The sequence below is a fragment of the Hemitrygon akajei genome, chromosome 13 (genome assembly GCF_048418815.1).
Source record: "Hemitrygon akajei chromosome 13, sHemAka1.3, whole genome shotgun sequence".
Classification (NCBI taxonomy): Eukaryota; Metazoa; Chordata; class Chondrichthyes; order Myliobatiformes; family Dasyatidae; genus Hemitrygon; species Hemitrygon akajei.
In genome coordinates this window covers 103513892-103537886 of record NC_133136.1, presented here as the reverse complement: position 1 = coordinate 103537886, position 23995 = coordinate 103513892, and the positions used below count along the sequence as shown (strand labels likewise).

The window sequence follows — 23995 nt, the reverse complement described above, 5'->3', positions numbered from 1 at the left end:
TGTGCTGGGTACAAAGCAGTGTGAAATGTGAAAGAACTTAAGTACCTCAGACTCAATTGTGTAAATATACAGTTATTGTGTATACATATATGTTTATATTGATATAACCAATGTATCTGTGTGTGTGTGTGTGTGTGCTGTTTGGATATGGGCCACAGTATGTGTATACAGTACACGTAGTTTGGATGATTTGTGCTGTATATTCGGCACCCAAGGGTGCGCACAGACTACACACATTGTATATTGTGCAATGTGTGTATATATTTTTACACCCTATCCTCAGGGTACACTGAATACATTGCAGCACGCATACACTGTGCATATTGTGTATAGGTAGTGGGAGGAGTAAGGAGGCGGCTGCTGGCTTTGCTGGCGGAGGTAGCGCCATGACAGCGGCTCAGTGAGTCGGCGCGGCCTGGGTTGGATAAGCTGCTTGGTGGCCGCCTTTCGTTGTCAGTGTCTCCCGCCCTGCGGCTCTGCGGAGATGTGAGCGTCGCGGCAGCTGAAGGTGAGTGCGGAGCCCGGGAATCGGACTCGGGAAGCTCCTGCCGGGACACTAGGCCGGGGAGGGCCGCGGGGAGCAGCTGGAGAAGGAGCCCGGTAAGGGTCGGGCTTCCTGCCGCCGCCGCCACTGCTAGGGACCCGATGTTGTGTGGAAAGTTGAGTGCGAAGGCCTTGTACCTCTCTCTCGCTTATCTGGGTGTTTGTTCCACGCAGCAGATCCTTCAGCCTCATTCCGGAGGGGGTGGGGGAACTTTCTGCCTGTGAGCGAGGAGTTTGGGAATTTGATTTGTTTGGTTGATAGTGTACCCGAGGGCCTGGTACACGGGGGTTGCGTTATCCTCGGGGAGTCGAAGAAAATAGAAGAATTAAAAAGGGACAGTAAGTAAACACACGAAACTGAAAGTTTCGAATTCCAGCTTCTTTGTTTGATTTAAATTATTTGTTTCTGTTTTCTACTGCTCGAGAGTTAACACTATATATTTGCACAATACTTTGAAATCCCTCGGGGTTCTGCCCTGAGGGTTAAAAATAACCCACACATTTTCGTTCACCACGTCTGCAAAAGTATTATTGTGAGCTCAGTCATGTCTCAATTGATACTCTTGTCTCAGAGAGAGATGGATGGAAAGTAAGAAATAAAAACAGGAATAGACTCTCCAGCCTATTGAACCTGCAAAATTCATTAAAATCATGGCTTGCCTTCTACCTTATCATTGTTTCCCCATGATTACTAACATATCTCTTGATTTTCTTAATGTAAGATTATAATTCGTGTTTTTAGTGAGTACTAAAACCGAGACTGCCCACCTAGACAAAGAATTCCAAAAGTTGATCATCCTCTGTCATAAATGGCATGCCCCTTAATCTGAACCTGTGTCCTCTGGTACTAGACTCGAGGCAGAGGAAATACCTGACATCTAGCATCTGCAGAATTTGCACTATGACCTGCATTTAGCCTTTTAAGAATCTTGCAAATTTGGTTGAGATTTCTTCTCATTGTTCTAAATGATAAAGAATAAGTTCCAGTGTATTATTCAATCTCTCCTCATGGATGAATTTACCATTCCTGGAACCAGTGCAATGAATAATTTCTGCATTCCTTCTACATCTACTCTTGGATAAGGATTGTACACTGTTCTCCAGGTGCAGTCTTACCAAGATCCTGTACCATTAAAGTAAGAATTATTACTGCAATTCAAAGCCTAATAAAGTATTTGTCCTCTTAATTGCTTGCTTTATCTGCTTGTTTACTTCAGTGACTTCTGTGCAAGCACATCTTGGATCCTTTTAATGTCAACAGGACTGACCTTACACTATTTAACAGATGCTCTGCTTTCCTGTGTGTGCAAGTGGTTGAAATTATATTTTCCCCAAATTTCCATTCCCTCAACCAGTCCCTCAGCTTCTGCATATCCCCTTGAGACCCCTCGCATTCTTGTTACTCACAATCCTACCTAGTTTGGTATTCACAAACTTGAAAAATAAATATCTTCTCTGCTCAGTCAAGTTAAATAGTAAAGACCAAATCAGTCCATTCAGCCCACAATGTCTGTGCTCAGGATGTCACGTTAAACTAATATCTTCTACCTGCATATGATCCATATCCCTCCATTCTCTACATATTGATTTCCAAATTAAAAGCCACTGTCATATCTACCCCCAGCAGCGCTTTTTAGGTATCTACCATTTTCTACATAAAACAATATTTGTTCTGCAGATTTCCTTAAACTTTACCTCTCTCACCTTAAGGTCCTGCTACACAGTATTCGATAGTTTGACCCTGGGAATAGGTACCAGCTGTTCATTGGGTCTCCCCTCAGTCTCACTGCTCTTGATAAAACAATACAAATTTGCTCAACCTCTCCTAATTGAGGCAACCTGGTAAACTTCTGAACTCTCTCCAAAGCCTCCACATCCATGGTATATATAATTATCTGATAGACAAGATCTGATTAGGAACAGTCAAATAGATTTGTGCGTGGAAGGTCATGTTTGACAAATCGTATTGAACTTTTTGAAGAGGTTACTAGGAAAGTTGACGAGGGTGGATGTTGTCTAGATGGACTTCAGTAAGGCCTTTGACAAGGTTCCACACGGAAGGTTAGTTAGGAAGGTTCAATCGTTATTGAAGTAGTAAAATGGATTCAACAGTGGCTGGTTGGGAGATGCCAGAGAGTAGTGGTGGATAACTGTTTGTCAGGTTGGAGGCCGGTGACTAGTGGTGTGCCTCAGGGATCTGTACTGGGTCCAATGTTGTTTGTCATATACATTAATGATCTGGATGATGGGGTGGTAAATTGGATTATTAAGTATGCAGATGCTACGAAGATAGGTGGTGTTGTGGATAATGACGTAGGTTTTCAAAGCTTGTAGAGAGATTTAGGCCCGCTAGAAGAGTGGGCTGACAGATGGCAGATGGAGTTTAATGCTGATAAGTGTGAGGTGCTACATTTTGGTAGGACTAATCAAAATAGGACATACATGTTAAATGTAGGGCATTGAGGAATGCTGTAGAACAGAGTGATCTAGGTATAATGGTGCATAGTTCCCTGAAGGTGGAATTTCATGTGGATAGGGTGGTGAAGAAAGCTCTTGGTATGCTGGCCTTTATAAACCAGAGCATTGAGTCTAGGTATTGGGATGTAATGTTAAAATTGTACAAGGCATTGGTGAGGCCGAATTTGGAGTATTGTGTACAGTTCTGATCACCGAATTATAGGAAAGATGTCAACAAAATAGAGCGAGTACAGAGGAGATTTACTAGAATGTTACCTGGGTTTCAGCACCTAAGTTACAGAGAAAGGTTGAACAAGTTAGGTCTTTATTCTTTGGAGCGTAGAAGGTTGAGGGGGGACTTGATAGAGGTATCTAAAATTATGAGGGGGATAGATAGAGTTGACATGGATAGGCTTTTTCCATTGAGAGTAGGGGAGTTTCAAACAAGAGGACATGAGTTGAGAGTTAGGGGGCAAAAGTTTAGGGGTAACACGAGGGGGAACTTCTTTACTCAGAGAGAGGTAGCTGTGTGGAATGAGCTTCCGGTAGAAGTGGTAGAGGCAGGTTCGGTATTGTCAGTTTAAAAAATAATTGGATAGGTATATGGACAGGAAAGGAACGGAGGGTTATGGGCTGAGTGCAGGTCGGTGACTAGGTGAGAGTAAGCGTCCAGCATGGACTAGAAGAGCTGAGATGGCCTGTTTCTGTGCTGTGATTGTTATATGGTTATATCCTTCTTGTAATAGGATGATTAGAACTGCACAGGATACTCCAAGTGTAGCCTAACCGAAGTTTAATACAACTGCAATGCGATGTCTTGACTCTTGTATTCTGTTGTCCCTAGTGATGAAGACAAGTGTGCCCTATGCCTTCTTTACCACTTTATTTACTTCCATCACCGCATTTAGGGAGTTATTAAGTATGCAGATGCTACGAAGATAGGTGGTGTTGAACTTGGACAACTTTAATACATAAATGCTGTTAAGGATTCTGCTGCTAACGATACTTTCCCCTTAAATCTGACCCCTGAAAATGCAAAACCTCGTTCTCAGATTAAACTACATTGTCATTTTCCCACCCATAAATGTAACTTGTCTCTATCCTGCTGTTTCATTTGATGGCCTTTTTCACTGTCCATAATTCTACCATTTTTGTGTTGGCTGCAGACATCCTATCCCACCCATCTTCATTTTCATTCAATGTGTATAACAGAGGTCCCAGCACTAATCCCTGCAGAACATACTGGTCACAGACCACCAGCCTTCCACAACTTCCCTCTGTTGTCTATGGGCAAGCAGATTCTGAGACCAGACTACCTATTCACTGTGAATCTCATGTGTCTTAATCTTCCTGATCAACCCTCCATGAGGAGCTTGTTAAACTCCTTACTAAAGCCCATGTAGTTAACACGTGTCCTCCCGCATCATCTCTTTCACCAACTCAGAAAACTAATCAAGTTTATATGATTGTGAAAAGTTGGAGCTCAAGCACTGATTGCTATGATAATCTTCATAGTTACACCAGACCATCTGAGAATACTGTATATTCCTACTCTTTATTTTTTTCTAGAAACACAGCACATACAGGCCCTGTGGCCCGCAATGCTATGCCAAACATGTACATACTTTAGAAATTACCTAGGGTTACCCATAGACCTCTATTTTTCTAAGCTTCATGTACCTATCCAGGAGTCTCTTAAAAGACCCTATCGTATTTGTCTCCATCACAGTTGCCAGCAGCCCATTCCATGCACTCACCACTCTGCGCAAAAAAACTTACCTTTGGCATCCCTTCTGTACTTAAAACTGTGCCCTCTCGTGCTAGCCATTTCAGCCCTGGGAAAAAAGCCTCTGACTACACACACGATCAGTGCCTCTCATCATCTTATACACCTCTATCAGTTCACCTCTCATCCTCCGCTGCTCCAAGGAGAAAGGGCCGTGTTCATTCAATCTATTCTCATAAGGCATGCTCCCCAATTTAGGCAACATCCTTGTAAATCTCCTTTGCACCCTTTCTATAGTCTCCACATCCTTCCTGTAGTGAGGTGACCAGAACTGAGCACAGTACTCCAAATGGGGTCTGACCAGGGTCCTATATAGCTGCAACATTACCTCTCAGCTCCTAAATTCAGTTCCACAATTGATGAAGGCCAATAGACCGTTTGCCTTCTTAACCACAGAGTCAACCTGTGCAGCTGCTTTGAGTGCCCTATGGGCTCGGACCCCAAGATCCCTCTGATCCTCCACACTGCCAAGAGTCTTACCATTAACACTATATTCTGCCATCATATTTGACCTACCAAAATGAACCACTTCACATTTATCTGGGTTGGACTCCATCTGCCACTTCTCAGCCAGTTTTGCATCTAGGAGGACTTTATTGAAAGCCTTCCAAAATCCAAATACGCATTTTTTTTCTTTTTCTACACGTTATATCCTCAGAGAAGCTCAGTAAAATAATCAAAACTAATTTTTTTCATAAATTAGTTTTGGTGTATCTGAATTTTTCCAAGGTTAGTGTTATAAATTGTTGAAGTATCCATTGTTTTTCCTATTGCTGACATTAGGCTAACAAGTTGATAATTCCTTGAAACCACTTTTTTCATGCCTGGGATATAAATCCTTTGGGTGTACAGGTGGCCCCCTTGCTTTTCGAAAGTTTGCTTTACGACAACTCGCTGTTACAAAAGACTTACATTAGTACCTGTTTTCGCTAACCAAAGAGGATTTTCGCTTTTATGAAGAAAAGACGCCCACTTTATACATGTGTTTACCCGGAGAAAGACTACAATGACCGTGAAGGCTTGTGCGGGCAGTTGTTTGTGCATGCGTGTACATTCCGATTTCTTTCTCTCCAAATCGATCTTGGCTTGCTGCCTTCCCGAGTTTGATAAGCAAAACTACACCGTACCTACAATATATACCTACTATATATATATACACACACACACACACATATATGTACATACTTTATATAGGGTGTAAATTTATCATATCATTCCTGCTTTTACTATATGTTAAGTGTTATTTTAGGTTTTATATGTTATTTGCTTTGATTTGGTAGGTTACTTTTTGGGTCTGGGAATGCTCGAAAATTTTTCCCCTATAAATTAATGGTAATTGCTTCTTCGCTTAGGGACACTCTACCTTCGGATTGCGGGGGAAACCTTATTCAGCTTTCAGTATCATTTTAACTTTTTTGTAATCAATACAAAATCAATTAAGTCATTTACTTAATCCCATTATAAATTTACCAGTTTGTCTGTAAGGAGTCCAATTTGTGCTCACTACTCTTTTCCCTTTTTTAAGTTCTTTGAATGTGTATTTATGTCTCCAGCCAATCAAGTCTCCCATTTTACATTTATTTATCAATTTCTTGATTGTATGCACCACTGCATTAATTTGAGCACAAAATCTACACTGACACTGTACATAGTACTTAGCATTGTTGGAAGTGCTAACTTTTGGATGAGATATTAAATAAATGTATAGTTACTTGTGTATGTTACTGGTAAAAGTTCCCATGGCAGCATTTTGTTGAAGAGCAGAACCGTGCTGGTCAACAGTCAACATTATCAGGTTACCGGGTTGTCACACCAGATCATTTCTGTTTTGATGTATTACTGTGTGTAAATTGGCTGTCAGGTTTCGAACAGCAGAAGTAATTTCAAAACTTACTAAATCATTTATTGGTCTTCTGTCCAGGATAGTCTGAGGTTTTGAGAGAGAATTTATTTTTATAATCTAAACAATAAATTGAGTCGAGAAGTGTTGGTACTAAAGATTTGGACGCACTGGGGTTTAGGGTTACGTTTCATGTAGTCATAATACTTTTAGGTGAATGTGACCGGCCTTAATTATAAAATGCTATTCCAATCCAGAGTTCTGTATCAAGAGTTGGTATCTGTTTGTAAATCTATTTTGAGTTCTTTCCTATTTTGGGAACCACATTTGAAGAAGGATGTCAGAGCACTAGAACAGAAGCAGAGTAAATGCACACAGATACAGCCTGGTACTTGGAAAGTGAATTACAGGCTATTTCATGGATCTTGAGTAAAAGTACTGGAAGGTTAAGTATGTTTCAGGACGTAGGAAATGGACAGGAGTAAGAATTAATGGACTTTAGATTCTGCACCACCATGCATCAAGATCATGTCTGCTTTGTTACCTCAGCAGTGTTTTCCTGCACTATTTCAATGTCCCAGGTCATTATTATCCTTATAATTATTTATATAACTTTAATGACTGAGTCACTTAATCCATTGACACAGAAAATTCCTAGAATTCATTATCTTTGAAGAAATGTGTCTGCATCTTCAAAGGAATTGGATCACCCCTTATTCTGAATCTGTGATTATTAGTTTTACTAGCTGTGAGAAGTATCTTTCTCACAACCACACTGTGAATTTGAAGTTCCAATAACGTTGCTGCTCATTTTTCTGAATTCCAGGGAATAGAGATGTAGTCTACTAAATTTCTATAATCTCTATGGCATATACATTTACAAGAAAATGTCTGTAAATCCTTTGCATTTACCTGGTTTTCTGCATTAATTACTCACAAAATGTGGCCTGATCTTCATCTAAGTCACAGGAATAGTCAAACACAATCTGCTGAAACTAATACCGTACAAGCAAATGCACCTTTTTGCATCAATACTGAGTACACCATTTAAACAATCACAGTCTAAGTTCAAAAATGTATGTGAACCTCTGGGGTAATGCCTTCTACAAAAGCTATCTGGAGTGAGGTGTTCGAATCAATGAATGCTGAAGGAGGTGAAAAAGAACCCAAGGGTAACAGCAAAAGACCTGCAGAAATATCTAAAACTTGCTAAAGTCTCCGTTCATGTGTCCAATATGGGAAGGACACTGAACAAAAATGGTGTTCATGGAAGGGCACCACAGAGGAGACTACTACTCTCGAAAAAAGACATTGTAATATGTCTGAAGTTTGCAAAAGACTGCTTAAATGTTCCCCAATGTTTCTGGGGCAATGTTCTGTGGACAGTTGTGACAAAAGTTGAACTTTTTGACATAAATACAAACCACTATGTTTGGAGGAAAAAGGGCACTGCACACCAACACCAAAACCTCATCCCAACTATGAATCATGGTGGAAGGAGCATCATGATTTTGAGCTGCTTCAGAGTGGACAGCTTGCAATTATTGAGGGAATAAGGAACTCAAAATTGTATCAAGACATTTTACAGGAGAATGTTAAGGTAGTGGTTAGTCACCTGAAGCTTAATAGGGGTTGAATGATGCAACAAGACAATGATCCAAAACACAAAAGAGTAAATCAATAAGAATGGTTTAAAAAGAAAATTTGTGGTTTGGAATGGCCAAGTCAGAGTCCAGACCTTCACCCAATTGAGGTGCTGTGGCATGACCTGAAGAGGGCTGTTCATGCGAGGTATCCCAGAAATATTGATGAACTGTAACAGTTTTGTCTGGAGGGATAGTTTAAATTTCCTCCTTGCTGTTGTGCAAGTCTGATCAACAACTACAGGAAATGTTTGGTGGAGGTTATTGCTGCTAAAGGAGGTTCTACTAGTTAGTAAATATAAGGCTTCACATACTTTTTCCAGCTTGCACTATGAATGATTAACCAATGTATTCAATAAAGCCATGAAAAGTACAATTGTGTGTGTGTTATTAGTTTAGGCAGATTGTGTTTGTCTATTATTGTGACTTAGATGAAGATCAGACCACATTTTATGAGTAACTAATATAGAAAGCCAGGTAACTGCAAAGAGTTCACAAACTTTATGGGACTATACAATACTAAAACATTACAAAGTACTTTTGGTATTATCTTATCAAAGTGTCATGTAATTGCAGTAAGGCCTCTTCTATACTTAAGTACTTACACCTGGTTATAAAATATAATGTTCAAATTATAGGGTGCTAATATTTCTTCTGCACAAAGGTGGTGCAAAGCTTATTAGAGTTGATCACTGAAGCTGTTAGGAGGCAGTTGAAGGAATAGAAATACCGGTAGCTAGTGTTTGGGATAAGGGCTGTTGGGGTAATGGTGGAATGATAGAATTGTCAAGCATATTTCTTTATTGTAATTTTATGTAAGTCAATTTTAGTTGGCATAGTACTACCACCCTATGCCTTGTTGCCCACCTAACATTTGAAACTGATTGTTCTAACAGCTGGTTGTGGGATTGTTAAGTGTTCAGCTCCCTAGCGTTCTTTGTAAATTGGTTTTGATTAAATTAGGTGAAAAGTAGAGTTTGCTAAGTATCACTAAGCCAATACGAGTATTATTACAAACATTGTTAATTGTGATTGATTAAGTCAAATTATATATTACCTGCCTCCTTGCATTTGCTTTTCATAATTTTGGCTTGAGGCCAAAAGTCATTTACTGTTGTTTAGCCTTGGCATTTTGTAATTAACTTTCCAATGCCTGCAACTTTTTAAAATTAAAAACCTTCAATAACAAATAGTTCCAAGGAGGAAAATTCAGGCTTGCAATGTTATTTCTTTTTGATCCATAAGCAAATGGATCAACTTGCTGTGGCGACAATTTAATTGATTTGAGGTTTGACTCTCAAATGCATGAAAGGCTCGTTTGGAGAGTGAGTTCACTATGTGATTGGGAGACAACTATTTAGTTTTCATTTTCTTTGTATGATCTGAAAATAGTACCACATGCTTGACATTTGAGAAAGTGGCAGCATATTCAAGCATGAATTTATTTGAATTTATTTAAGTTTGACATCTGTCCCACAACATAAAGGAGTAAAAATCTTTGTGTTATGACTCTTTTGCAATGTAAAGAAGCTGTCCTGTAGCCTGTTGGTCCTGTCTTTAATGCTGCGGTGCCAGATGGAAGCAGCTGAAACAGTTCATGGTTGGGGTGACTGTTGTCCCCGATGATCTTCCAGGCTTTCTTTTATGCACCTACTTCTGTGAATGTCTTCACTGGAGGGAAGTTCACATCCACAGATGCGCTGGGCTGTCTGTACCACTCTCTGCAGTGCCCAGCAATCAGGCTGGTGCACTTCCCGTACCAGGCAATGATACAGCCAGTCAGTGGTGGCCCTGTAGAAGGTCTTGAAGAATTGGAGGCTCATGCTAAATTTCTTAAGTCGCCTGAGGTGGTAGAGACGCTGTTGTGCTTTTTTTTTGCTACACAGCTGGTGTGTACATTCCAGGTGAGATCTTCAGTAATGTGTATACCAAGGAACTTGAAACTACTCACCCTTTCAACTGCAGTCCCATTGTCGTTGATCAGCGTGAGCCTCTCCATTCCTCCTGGAATCCATGGTCAGCTCTTTTGTTTTTTTGGGTATTGAGGGAGAGGTTGAGCGTAGTGAACCATGACTTCATGAAACACCCAGATGCTTCAGAGACCAGCTGAAGATGATACTTTGTTGTTCCTACCAGTGTATAATAACAAAAAGCAAGCATGCAAGAAGAACAATAATGCAAATAAATGGAGGAAGTGACTGAGGATGGAAGGAGAACCAGTCAAATGCAACACACACAAAATGCTGGACAAACTTGCAGGTCAGACAGCATCTATGGAAAAGAAAAAACAGTCAATGTTTCAGGCCAAAATCTTTACTAAGATCTCAGCATTTGTCATTTGGCCATAATGATAATTTTAGTTTCTGTTGTGTTAGTGAATCTCGAGGGTAAGGTGATAATGATTTCATATAACAAAAACATTGTTTTTCGGTAGTGCCATGATCTTTAAAAAGTCTGACTTCCTATACTCCGTTGCTCAATGATTTTACTCCTCTGTCTCAGTAACCTCTTCTGCCCTACAACAGGATGATAACTATTTTGTTCTTTGAATTTAAGCCCTTTAACATTTCCACTCTGCTTTGTCTCAGTGTTGGAAGTTGTGCCTTAAATGTTTAAAAACAAAGCTCTGAAATTAATCCCTGTATTCTTCCCCATCTATGAAACTTTTGAAAAACTGCCCTCTTCTTGTACAATGTTAGGAATGTTTTCTGAGAACTTTAGGATATCCTGATTCATTAAAGATGCTTGACAAATATTTAAAATTTGTATTTATGGGTAATGATTGCTTTAATTGCAGCTAGACTCATTGTCCGTTATGCAAATTTACAAAAGTTAAGGCAAGATTCAGAAAAATACCTGCAGTTTATAACTTACAATTATTTTTCAATACTATTTAGTTTTATATTTTTGTTTTGTATTCCACAACTACAAGAACCTGAAACATAGAGAACAAAATTACTTTGTGATATTCATTGATAAATACATGGTATTACCACCCCCTCAACACTTAGTTGTCTGTTTTAATGCATATTCTCAGTTTAGGCAAAGTCTAATTTTTATTTTATTGACTTAATAAATTGTGATTATATATGTGGACATGCCTTTCAGCTCCATATTCCTTGGATTTAGAAAAAAGTACTCTTTTTGGGGAGAAATTTGCTCATTCCTGTCTTTTTTTTTGCAAAGAAATGCTTCCTGACTTCTCTAATGAAAGGCTTTGTTTCGGTTTTGAAGTTTTGTACACCTATCCTATACAACCTATCCTCATTATATTCCTTACAGTCGACGCATAATGTGAATAATTATTTAAGTGGAGAAAATAGGGATACGTTCCAGAAGGCTTCCTAAATATATTTTATCTGTAATTTATTCACATTTTCATACCAACACAACACAAAAACAGTACCACAAGGCACATTTGTATTAATCAATTTAACATAATATTCAACATAATAAATCAAAGAAAGTTAACATACTAGGGTGTACAGTACTCGCCAACAGTGGCAGGTGTTTTCGCTCTGGGAGATGAGTGGGTGTTGTGGTGTTAGGATCATATCAAGGGGTGAAGGAAGACTCACAAAACTCAGAACTGCCGGCAGCAGGAGATGACGCCGGTTTGAATAAAGTGGTGAGGGTTGTTTGCTTGGCAGCATTTTGTTTTTCAGCATAAATTTGCTTGTAGGGAAGAAGGATTGATGGCAGGGAATGACTGAAATGCTGACTCTGTTCTAAACTTGGGTCCATGTCCATCGCCATTTGTGCCAAGTGTTCCGACTTCCACCATTCCCTCACCGTTGGTAAAGTCCCGGGATTTTCAAAATCGTCTGTTGCTTGCAGGATCTGAGAGATAGTTTGCCATAAAAACGACACCTTGAATGTGGATCACACCTTGAGTGGTTGAATCAGCGATGTTGTGTTAGGCGGCAGGAAACGCACTGTTAGGATGAATGCTGTCCAAATGTTAGGATGGGCTGGCGCATTGTCAAACAACAAAAGAACTTTAAAGGCAAGATTCTGTTCCCGGCAGTAGTGTCCCAGAGCTGTGCTACCTTCACCTGATGCCGTGCTGTTTATAATTTCCAACTTTTTTTCAAGTGTTAAAGTGGTTCTCTGCCGCTCGGCTGATGGCCCAGGACATGACATCGGACGCTTAGGAGGCATAGTTAAATATCTCAAGCACAAAATCACTGCACTGTAGGTGAAACCAACAAAAGTTTAAGAGTGCAAGATCGCACATCCACAGCTTGCCAAAACCAATATGAGACTGGTGGGAGTGAGACTGTGAGGTGTGCGCATGTGACTTGTATTGGCGGGAAAGCAGTGCACCTCGCATAACTGAGGTTTGGACGCATATAAAGAGACATTGGTAGGAATAGGTTCCTCGCATAACCGTGAATCCGCATAGTCTGAAGACGCACAGAGCGTATCTTCTTCCTGGATCTGTTGAACACCCTTTCTGCTTTCAAAATCCTAAGAACATCAATTAAATTATTCTTCTACTTTTGTTTTCTGTTAGCTCCCTTGCTAGTTTGTGTCCTCACCTTATAGCATTGTGGTGCACTGGTTCTGCACACTTACCAAGGTCACTGTATGCTTAGTAAGCTATGGTGCTAAGAATGACAGACAGTGCTCCAGATATAGTCCAGCCTACACAGTAACAAAACTACCTTTCATTTTAGATACAAAATGCTGGTGGAACACAGCAGGCCAGGCAGCATCTATAAGGAGAAGCACTGTCGCCATTTCGAGCTGAGACCCTTCGTCAGGACTAACTGAAAGGAGAGATACTAAGAGATTTGAAAGTAGTTGGGGGGAGGGGGAAATGCGAAATGATAGGAGAAGACCGGAGGGGGTGGGATGAAGCTAAGAGCTGGAAAGGTGATTGGCAAAAGTGATACAGAGCTGGAGAAGGGAAAGGATCATGGGACGGGAGGCCTCGGGAGAAAGAAAGTGGGGGAGCACCAGAGGGAGATGGAGAACAGGCAGAGTGATGGGCAGAGAGAGAGGAAAAAAACAACTAAATATGTCAGGGATGGGGTAAGAAAGGGAGGAGGGGCATTAACGGAAATTAGAGAAGTCAATACCCGATGCAGACTGGGAGACATTCGCTGAATTTTTATATATTGGTGAGACCTGATGCAGACTGGGAGACCGTTTCGCTGAACACCTACGCTTGGTCCGCCAGAGAAAGCAGGATCTCCCAGTGGCCGCATATTTTAATTCCACGTCCCATTCCCATTCTGATATGTCTATCCATGGCCTCCTCTACTGTCAAAATGAATCCAAACTCGGGTTGGAGGAACAACACCTTATATACTGGCGGGGTAGCCTCCAAGCTGATGGCATGAACATTGACTTCTCTAATTTCTGTTAATGCCCCTCCTCCCCTTCTTACCCCATCCCTGACATATTTAGTTGTTTTTTTTTCTCTCTCTGCCCATCACTCTGCCTGTTCTCCATCTCCCTCTGGTGCTTCCCCCCCTTTCTTTCTCCCAAGGCCTCCCGTCCCATGATCCTTTCCCTTCTCCAGCTCTGTATCACTTTCGCCAATCACCTTTCCAGCTCTTAGCTTCATCCCACCCCCTCCAGTCTTCTCCTATCATTTTGCATTCTCCCCCCCCACCTACTTTCAAATCTCTTAGTATCTCTCCTTTCAGTTAGTCCTGACGAAGGGTCTCAGCCCGAAACGTTGACAGTGCTTCTCCCTATAGATGCTGCCTGGCCTGCTGTGTTCCACCAGCATTTTGTGTGTGTTGATTGAATTTCCAGCATCTGCAGATCTCCTCGTGTTTGCTCTTTCATTTTAGATTATAACTCTTACTATAAGTGTTGATATTCACATTTTGGTAATTAAAATTTTTTTGCCTACTACATTTTCCAGCATCTGAAGTTTTTAAATTAAATTTTCACTTATTACATTGTTGCTGATCTCCACGCACGCAAATGTTAATTTATTTGTATTACAATGTTTGTAATTCTTCACAGGTGCATTAATATTGATCTTTCTCTTTGATTTAAGCTTACACTTACCTGCTGTGAAATCTGTCTGCCATAGTTTTACCCAGGTGCTTAATCTGTGAATGTCACTTTGAATTTTATGTTCCTCTCTATTAATAACTATGTCATATCTTTTGTAATTACACACTGCAATTTATCTCTGCCAAAATTACTTTTGATCTTGTTTCTTTTATTTAGTTATGCAGAGTACTTGTTATGAGAGTATGTTTCTTTGTGCGTGTTAGTGACCATTGTACCTTCCGCTGTCAGTAACTGGTGTGAGTATTAACATTCAAACAAAATGAAATGCTATTTTGAAACTTGTGGCACACAGTTCTGTTTGCCCCACCTTGGGAAGGATGTTGAGGCTTTGAAGAGGGTGCATGAGGTTTACCAGGCTACAGCCTTGCTATCATGAGACGTTGGACAAACTTGCGTTGTTTTCGCTGGAGCAGCAGAGGCTGAGGGGAGATCTCATAGAGGTTTATAAGATTATGAGAGACATAGATAGAATAGACAGGGGGTATCGTATATTCCAGAATATTAGCCAACCTGGAGTATAAGCCGACCCCCATTTTCAAGGTTAAAAAAGTGGCTTTTTCATGTTTCCATTGTATAAGACGACCCCTTTAGTAGAGGTTTTTGATTTAACCAGAAAATTTCACAAGATCTCAGCTTTGCCGGATCCGGACCCTGGAAATTTTGTGAACCAGTACTTGCTAAGAAAACAGGCCTACACATTGTAGAGCATTATAAGCAAATTCTTAATAAATAAATCAGGGAGGGAAATTTTAGATTAGGTTTCCAATGGAAAAGATTCCTCTGAAATGTAACCCCCATGAAACCATTTAGCGCCCATTGTAATCTCGTTAAAACAAAACACGGGGTGGTGGGATCAGTCCGTGTACTCAGTGTTGAGTTTGCGACCACCATGTATGAAAGATTAAAACAAATGCGATATGATGCTGGCTTCAAGCTGAAGGTTGTTGATTTTGCTAAAGGAAAGAATAATTCTGCAGCTGCTAAGAAGTTTAATGTAAACGAGAGAGAGTAAGACAGTGGAGAAAGGCAGAGGACACACTGAGGGAAATGCCAAAGATGAAATGTGCAAACCGCAGAAAAACATGCCAGTGGTCAGAACTGGAAGAAAAAGTTTTGGGGTGGGTGAATCACCAGTGATCGTCTGGATACATTGTTACCAGAGAAATGATTCGAGTCAAGCATTGAAATGGAATGAAAAACACCGTGAGGTCAGCGAAAACTTCAAAGCTAAGCAAAGTTGGAGCGCCCGATTTATGAATAAACATGATCTTGTATTGAGACAAAAAACAAAGATTGCTTAGAAAATTCCCGTGGGGTGTTGTTTACGTTCAAGAACGCTGCTGGATGGACGAAGCGGGTTGCTTGGAGGTGGGTTAAAGAGGTGTGGCGTCAACGGCCCAAAGGTGTCAGGAAGGAAAAGTCACTACTTGTCAGGTGAAACCAAAGCAGTATTGACAGCTGAAAATACGGATATTGCAGTCATCCCCGGTGGTGTGATGTCCGTGCTTCAGCCACTAGATATGAGTTTAAACAAACCAAAGAATTCATGTGTCGACAGTGGAACCAATTTGACTCAAAAACAGCCGATAAATACATCCTGTCTTCCATGTATTCGTTTTTCCAAAGTTGGCACCCTCTGTATAAGCTGACCCCCTAATTTTAGGACCAAAATTTAGGGACAAATTCTCGGCTTATACACTGGAATTTACGGTACAGTCGGCCCTCCTTATCCGCGAATCGCGAAAACCCAGAAGTGCTGTTCCAGCACTTCTTGCTCAAGCATTTGCAGACTTCTTTTTCTTGTCATTATTCCCTAAACAATGCATTATAACAACCTTTTTACATAGCATTTACATTGTATTAGGTATTATAAGTAATCTAAAGATGATTTAAAGTATACGGGAGGATGTGCATGGGTTATCGTAAACTGTAAATTACAGTAAATATATATATATTTAAAATTTTAAATAGTGCAAAAAGGGAGAAGAAAGTAGTAAAATAGTATATATGGGTTCAATGTCCATTCAGAAATCGGATGGCAGAGGGGAAGAAGCTGTTCCTGAATTTTTGAGTGTGTGTCTTCATGATCTTGTACCTCCTTCCTGATGGAAGCAGTGAGAAGAGGGAGGGCATGTCCTTGGGTGATGGGGTCCTTACTGATGGGTGTCTCCTTTTTGAGGCATCACTCCTTGAGGATGAAGTGGATGCCAGGGAGGCTAGTGCCGATGGTGGAGCTGACTGAGTTCACAACACTCTGCAGCTTATTTCAATCCAGTGTAGTGCCCCCCACCCCATACCAGATGGTGATGCAGCTCTCCATGGTAAGTCTGTAGAAATTTGCAAGTGTTTTCTCAAACTCCTAATGAAATACAGGCATTGTCGTGCCTCCTTTGCAGCTGCATCGAAATGTTGGGTCCAGGATAGATCCTCAGAGATGCTGACACCTATGAACTTGAATTTGCTCACCCTTTCCATTCCTGATTGAACAATGAGGAGGCTTGTGTGCCCATGCCTTACTCTTTCTGACATCCACAATTAATTCTTTGGTCTTACTAACGTTGAGTTCAAAGTTGTTGCTGTGATACCACTCAACCAGCTGATATGTCTCACTGCTGTACATCAACTTGACACCATCTGAAATTCTGCAACTATAGTTGTGTCATCAGCTAATTTATAGATGGCATTTGAGCTGTGCCTAGTCACGCAGTCATGGGCGCAGAGAGAGTAGAGCAGTGGGCTACGTACGCATCCCTGAGGTGTGCCTGTGTTTCTTATCAGCGAGGTGGAGGTGTTATTTCCAATCTGCACAGGCTGTGGTCTTCAGGTGAGGTAGTCGAGGATCCAGTTACAGAGGGACATACAGAGGCCCAGGTTTTGGAACTTTTTGGTCAGACATATAGGAATAATTTGTGTTAAATATTGAGCTGCAGTCAATAAACAACAGCCTGACATAAGTATTACTCTTGTCCAGGTGCTTCAAGGGCACATGAAGAGCCAGTGAAATTGCATCCACTGCAAATCTATTGTGGTGATAGGCAAATTGCAATGGGTAGAAGTTGATTCTAGTCGTGACCAACCTCTCAAAGCACTTCCTCACCATAGATGTGAGTGCTACTGGATGATAGTCATTAAGACAGCTCACCCTTCTCTTGGGCACTGGTACGATTATTGTCCTTTTGAAGCAGGTGGGTACTTACGACTATAGCAGCAAGAGATTGAAAATGTCTTTGAACACACCTACCAGTTGGTTGGCACAGGTTTTCAGAGCCCTACCAGGTACATCATCAGGGCCTGTCGCCTTGTGAGGGCTTACCCTCTTGAAAGATATTCTCATGTCAGCCTCAAAGACAGAGATTACAGGGTCACTGGGTGCTACAGCCTCATAGTTAATAGTTTTATTCTCTTTCAAAGCGTGCTTTTAGAAAGCTTTGGGCTCATCTGGGGTTGAAGCCTCACTGTCATTCATGGTGTTGGGTTTCACTTTGTAGGAAGTAATGGCCTGCAACCCCTGCCAGAGTTGCCAGTCGTCTGATTCTACCTCTGGCCTCAATTGGAGTTGTTCTTTTGCTCTTGAGGTAGCCCTCTGTAAGTCATACCTGCACTTCTTGTATAGGCCTTGGTCACTGGACTTGAATCCCTCAGCAGAATGTGAATTTCCTGGTTCGTCCACCATTTTTGATTCAGATCTGTACAGTATGTTCTCATTGGCACACACTCAACCACACAAGTTTTAATGAAGTCAGTGACAACTATTCATTCATATTTGAAGATGAATCCTTGAGTACTGTCCATTCTACTGACTGAAAGCAGTCCTGTAAGCGCTCCTCTGTCTCCCTTATCCATACCTTCTTGGTTCTCACTACTGGAGCTGTGTTCTTCAGTCTCTGCCTATAGTCAAAAGTAAAAGAACAACCAGGTGATCAGACCTTCTGAAGTATTGGTGTGGGATGGCACAGTGAACTTTCTTGATGGTAGTATAACACTGGTCCAGTGTGTTGGCTCTTCTGGTTCCACAAGTGATATACTGGTGATAATTCTTTAGGGACTCTTTCAAGCTGGCCTTGTAAACTGTAAGGAGCATGGGTTTAATTTAGGATTGGTGTAAATGGGTGAGAGTTGGTCAGCGTGGGCCTGTGCTGAAGTGCCTGTTTCTCTGCTTTGCCGAACAAACAAATAAAAGATATTATGTGTATTCATCAGCAAGAGGCCACACAAACAATTTGTTTTTAATATTTGTCTTATTAACCTCAATCAGAAGCAAATAGTTAATCATTGTTTTCAGGATAAACATTTATTATGCCTTTCCATGTTTAGGTAGCTGAGTAAATTTCTGTTCCAGCCTGGTTAAGCTCGATAATTTTGTGAAAGTGCTCTCTGCTCAGAGACATTGTTATCTGTATAACGTATATTTTCTTGTCCATTGAAGTTTATAAAACCAAGATCTGAAGAAAAGGCACTTTTTGAAAGGTGAAATCATGACTATTCTCATGTTTAAAAAAAACTAACTTCCATGCAGCCAAGCCATTTTAATAGTTAAAAAGTGAAGGACAAGACCTATTGGAGAACTACAGTGGCATGCAAAAGTTTGGGTGCTCCTGGTCAAAATTTCCATTGTTAAATAGACCCTGGAAATGTGATTTGCTGTATAAAATGAGTCATTAATAGCATGTTAAGATATACTTCAGCATACAGTGGCATGCAAAAGTTTGGGACCCCTGATCAAAATTTCTGTTATTGTGAATAGCTAAGCGAGTGAAAGATGACCTGATTTCCAAAAGGCATAAAGTTAAAGATGACACATTTCTTTAATATTTTAAACAAGGTTACTTTTTTTATTTCTATCTTTTACAGTTTCAAAATAACAGAAAACGAAAAAGGCCTGAAGCAAAAGTTTGGGCACCCTGCATGGTCAGTACTTAGTAACACCCCCTTTGGCAAGTATCACAGCTTGTAAACACTTTTTGGAGCCAGCTAAGAATCTTTCAATTCTTGTTTGGGGGATTTTTGCCTCCAAAAATTCTTCCTCTAGTTCTGTGAGATTCTTGGGCCGTCTTGCATACACTGCTCTTTTGAGGTCTATCCACGGATTTTCGATGATGTTTAGGTTGGGGGACTGTGAGGTCCATGGCAAAACCTTCAGCTTGCGCCTCTTGTGGTAGTCCATTCTGGATTTTGAGGTGTGTTTAGGATCACTATCCTGTTGTAGAAGCCATCCTCTTTTCATCTTCAGCTTTTTTACAGGCAGTGTGATGTTTGCTCCAGAATTTGCTGGTATTTAATTGAATTCCTTCTTCCTTCTATCAGTGAAATGTTCCCTGTGCCACTGGCTGTAACACAAGCCCAAAGCGTGATCGATCCACCCCCGTGCTTAACAGTTGGAGAGGTGTTCATTTCATTAAATTCTGCACCTTTTCTCTCCAAAAATACCTTTGCTCATTGTGGCCAAAAAGTTCTATTTTAACTTCATCAGTGCACAGGACTTGTTTCCAAAATGCATCGGGCTTGTTTAGAAGTTCCTTTGCAAACTTCTGACGCTGAATTTTGTGGTGAGGACGCAGGAAAGGTTTTCTTCTGTTGACTCTTCCATGAAGGTCATATTTGTGTAGGTGTTGCATGCACAGTAGAATAGTGCACCACCACTCCAGAGTCTCTTAAATCTTCCTGAAAGTCTTTTGCAGAGAAACGGGGGTTTTGATTTGCCTTTCTAGCAATCCTCTGAGCAGTTATCTTGGAAAGTTTTCTTGGTCTTCCAGACCTCAACTTGACCTCCACCATTCCTGTAAACTGCCATTTCTTCATTACATTACAAATTGAGGAAACGGCTACCTGAAAACGCTTTGCTATCTTCTTATAGCCTTCTGCTTTGTGGGCATCATTTATTTTAATTTTCAGAGGGCTAGGCAGCTGCTTAGAGGATTCCATGGCTGCTGATTGTTGGGGCAAGGTTTGAGGAGTCAGGGTATTTATAAAGCTTTGAAATTTGCATCACCTGGCCTTTTCTAATGATGACTGTGAACAGCCATAGCCCTAACAAGCTAATTAAGGTCTGAGACCTTGGTAAAAGTTATCTGAGAGCTCAAATCTCTTGGGGTGCCCAAACTTTTGCATGGTGCTCCTTTCCTTTTTTCTACTTTAAAATTGTACAAAACAAAAATAATACACTAATCTTGCTTAAAATGTTGAAAAGAATGTTTCATCTTTAACTTTATGACTTTTGGAGATCAGTTCATCTTCTGCTCACTTAACTATTCGCGGTAACAGAAATATTGACTGGGGGTGCCAAACTTTTGCATGCCACTGTATATTTGGGAAGTTTAGCTGAGTTAAGATCACTAGTGCTTCCTTTTTATGTCCTCAGATTTTGAGGTCAGTTTATCTCAGTATAAGGTAGCCATATGGTTTGTGAAAAGTATATTTGTACAATTGTAGTTCTTTATCCAGCATACATATTGGCTTATAAACCACTCTAGAATCAATTGTATGTGTGACTTTTGTATTCCAGTAATGAATGCTAGAAAATAACACTTAATTCTATTGAGAAATTTTAAAGTGCTGCCAAACCAACACAAGTGGACTTGGCCAAACTTATGCTCTGACAATTAAAGTAATTCTCTCCAATAGCTACAGATTCCATGTTTGTAACTCTGGGGGTTTGCAGATAAGAAATTATACATAACCTGAATGTGCCAAGACCCTCCACAGCTCCACACTAAATGTGCTGGGTAAGTGTAGGATAACAAAGGACAGAAAAAAATAACATCTGGTTATTGAGATAACTTTGTGAAAGGATACATGCATTATATCTGTGACTTGCTTTAGAACAAGTATTTTTTAAACTACAGTACTATACAAAGGCAAAATGCTGCAGATAGTTGAACAAGAAATGAATATATACATATTTAGCAAGTCAGGCAGCTTCTGTGGAGAGGGAAACGGGTATGTTTTTTGTGGGCTTTTGTGTAGTATTTCTTGTGGCATGTTATCTTCTTTGTCACTGTGGCTTTTGGGCAAAATAAAATGTCCATTGTATAAAAACTAAGAGCTGCCAATGTGGAGAAGGCAGTTGGGGACAATGACATTGTTGCGTTCTTTATTTTGGGAGAATAAAGAAGGAAGTGCAAGAGCTAGGTACACAAGAGGTAAAGGCAGTGGTTTCTTCTTTACTCTGTTTTTGGTTTTACAGCTCCACATGATTTTAGGTGGAACTTCTCACACAACAGTTCTTGTTAATAACACCACAAGTTTACAGATGCAGGTACCCAGCCTTCTTATTTCCAATAACTTAGATATTTTGTAATGGGACCACATATTGCTTAATCAGAATTGGATCACTGATAGAAGATGGAAGTAAATATTGCACATTAAAAATGTCTCCTTTCTAATAGCACAGCCAATTTACCTAAAGAGTTGTTAAGTAAAATTTTAGGAAAAACTTAAGTTCAATTATTTGTGTTCTGAATTAGCTTGGAAATTAACTTGACTATTGGCATTGCTGAACTCGACCTTAGTGCCCTGAGTGTGATACCTGTGATATCAGGTGTGGGTATGTGTGCCCGATGAGGGTCACCAGTTGGGGGAGAAAAAGATGGTAATGTAGCGGTGTGCTACACGCAGCACTAAAATAACAACATGGAGTCGGTAAACTGCAATTAAAGATGATTTTATTCGAACTTCACAGCCTTGCTTTAAAGCCTCCCTCATCCCGCCCTCCCCGGGCGTGGATGCTGTAAGGGACACGTACTCACAAACCCCCGCAGGCTTTTTCCCTTTGTTGCGGACCTGGCCTTTGTGCCGGTGCGCTGGCTATTTGTGAGCCGGTTCGAGTGCGCTAGGAAGTGGGTCGCCACATAACCCCCCCCCCCCCAGAACCGGCGATACACCCCCCAATGTCCACAGTCTGGGCTGGACCCTGTTTGGGAGGTCGGCCTCTGCGCCGCGGTGCCGGAAACTCGACCGGTTGCGCCAAGTCCACATGGGCCGTTTTGAGTCGGTCCACCGTGAAAACCTCCTCTCTCCCCCCAAAGTCCAGCACGAACGTGGACCCGTTGTTCCTGAGCACCGTAAACGGCCTCTCGTAGGGCAGTTGCAGCGGTGAGCGATGCCCGCCCCGTCGTACAAACACAAACTTACAGTTCTGCAGGTCTTTGGGTACGCAGGTCGGGTTCTGCCCATGCTGCGAAGTGGGTATGGGGGCCAGGTCACCGAGCCTCTCGCGTAGTCTACCCAGGACTGCTGCGGGTTCTTCCTCTTGCCCCCTTGGGCCTGGTATGAACTCCCCGGGGACGACCAGGGGTGCGCCGTACACCAACTCGGCCGACGAGGCATGCAGATCGTCTTTGGGTGCCGTGCGGATGCCGAGTAGGACCCAGGGAAGCTCGTCCGCCCAGTTAGCTCCTCGCAGGCGGGCCATGAGAGCTGACTTTAGGTGACGGTGCAAACGCTCTACTAGTCCGTTCGACTGTGGGTGGTAGGCAGTGGTGTGGTGCAGCTGTGTCCCCAAAAGGCTGGCCATAGCTGACCACAGGCTGGAGGTGAACTGGGCGCCTTTGTCGGAGGTAATGTGGGCCGGTACACCAAAGCGGGACACCCAGGTGGCGATCAGTGCCCGGGCGCAAGATTCGGAGGTGGTGTCGGTGAGCGGGATCGCCTCAGGCCATCTTGTGAACCGGTCCACGATAGTCAGGAGGTGCCGTGCTCCGCGCGACACTGGCAGAGGGCCCACGATATCCACATGAATGTGGTCGAAACGCCGGTGGGTGGGGTGGAACTGCTGCGCAGAGCTTTGGTGTGCCGCTGCACCTTGGCCGTCTGGCAGTGCATACACGTTCTGGCCCATTCACTGACCTGCTTGCGGAGTCCGTGCCAAATGAACCTGTTGGCTACCATCCGGATGATTGTCCTGATGGAGGGGTGCGCTAAGTTGTGAATGGAGTCGAAAACACGGCGCCGCCAGTTTGCCGGGACGATGGGACGGGGCTGGCCGGTGGCGACGTCACAGAGTAGGGTCCTCTCACCTGGGCCTACAGGGAGGTCCTGGAGCTGCAAACCGGAGACTGCGGTTCTGTAACTCGGGATCTCCTCGTCTGCCTGCTGCGCCTCTGCCAGCGCCTCAAAGTCTACCCCTTGGGAAAGGGCATGAATGTTAGGGCGAGAGAGCGCGTCCGCCACGACATTGTCCTTACCTGAGATGTGCCGGACATCCGTCGTGTATTCAGAGATGGAGGACAGATGGCGCTGCTGGCGGGAAGACCAGGGATCAGACACCTTCGTGAACGTGAAGGTAAGCAGCTTGTGGTCCGTGAACGCGGTGAAGGGCCTACCTTCTAAGAAGTACCTGAAATGCCGGATTGCCAGGTATAGCGCCAACAGTTCCCGGTCGAAAGCATTGTATTTGAGCTCGGGTGGCCGCAGGTGTTTGCTGAAAAACGCCAGGGGTTGCCAGTGACCCGCGATGAGTTGTTCCAGCACCCCACCGACTGCCGTTTTAGATGCATCCACTGTGAGGGCGGTAGGGACGTCCATTCTGGGGTGCACTAGCATCGCAGCGTTCGCCAAGGCTTCCTTCGTTTGAATGAAAGCGGCGGCGGACTCCTCGTCCCAGGCAATGTCCTTGCCCGGACCTGACAGCAGGGCGAACAGGGGGCCCATGATTCGGGCAGCTGAAGGGAGGAAGCGGTGGTAGAAATT

General features: G+C 42.2%; 1 protein-coding gene across 2 annotated transcripts in view; it reads left to right on the top strand.

Moving 5' to 3' along the window:
- Nucleotides 1-326: 326 nt before the first annotated feature.
- Nucleotides 327-23995, top strand: part of cnot6l (CCR4-NOT transcription complex, subunit 6-like) — a 78044-nt gene continuing 54375 nt past the window's right edge. The window contains exon 1 of one of the 2 annotated variants that reach the window (XM_073065192.1): nucleotides 327-508. The gene's annotated coding sequence lies outside the window, so the exon portion shown is untranslated. Of the gene's footprint in view, nucleotides 509-14525; nucleotides 14545-23995 lie in introns of those variants that run through there. The other variant, XM_073065193.1, reaches the window with a different exon arrangement.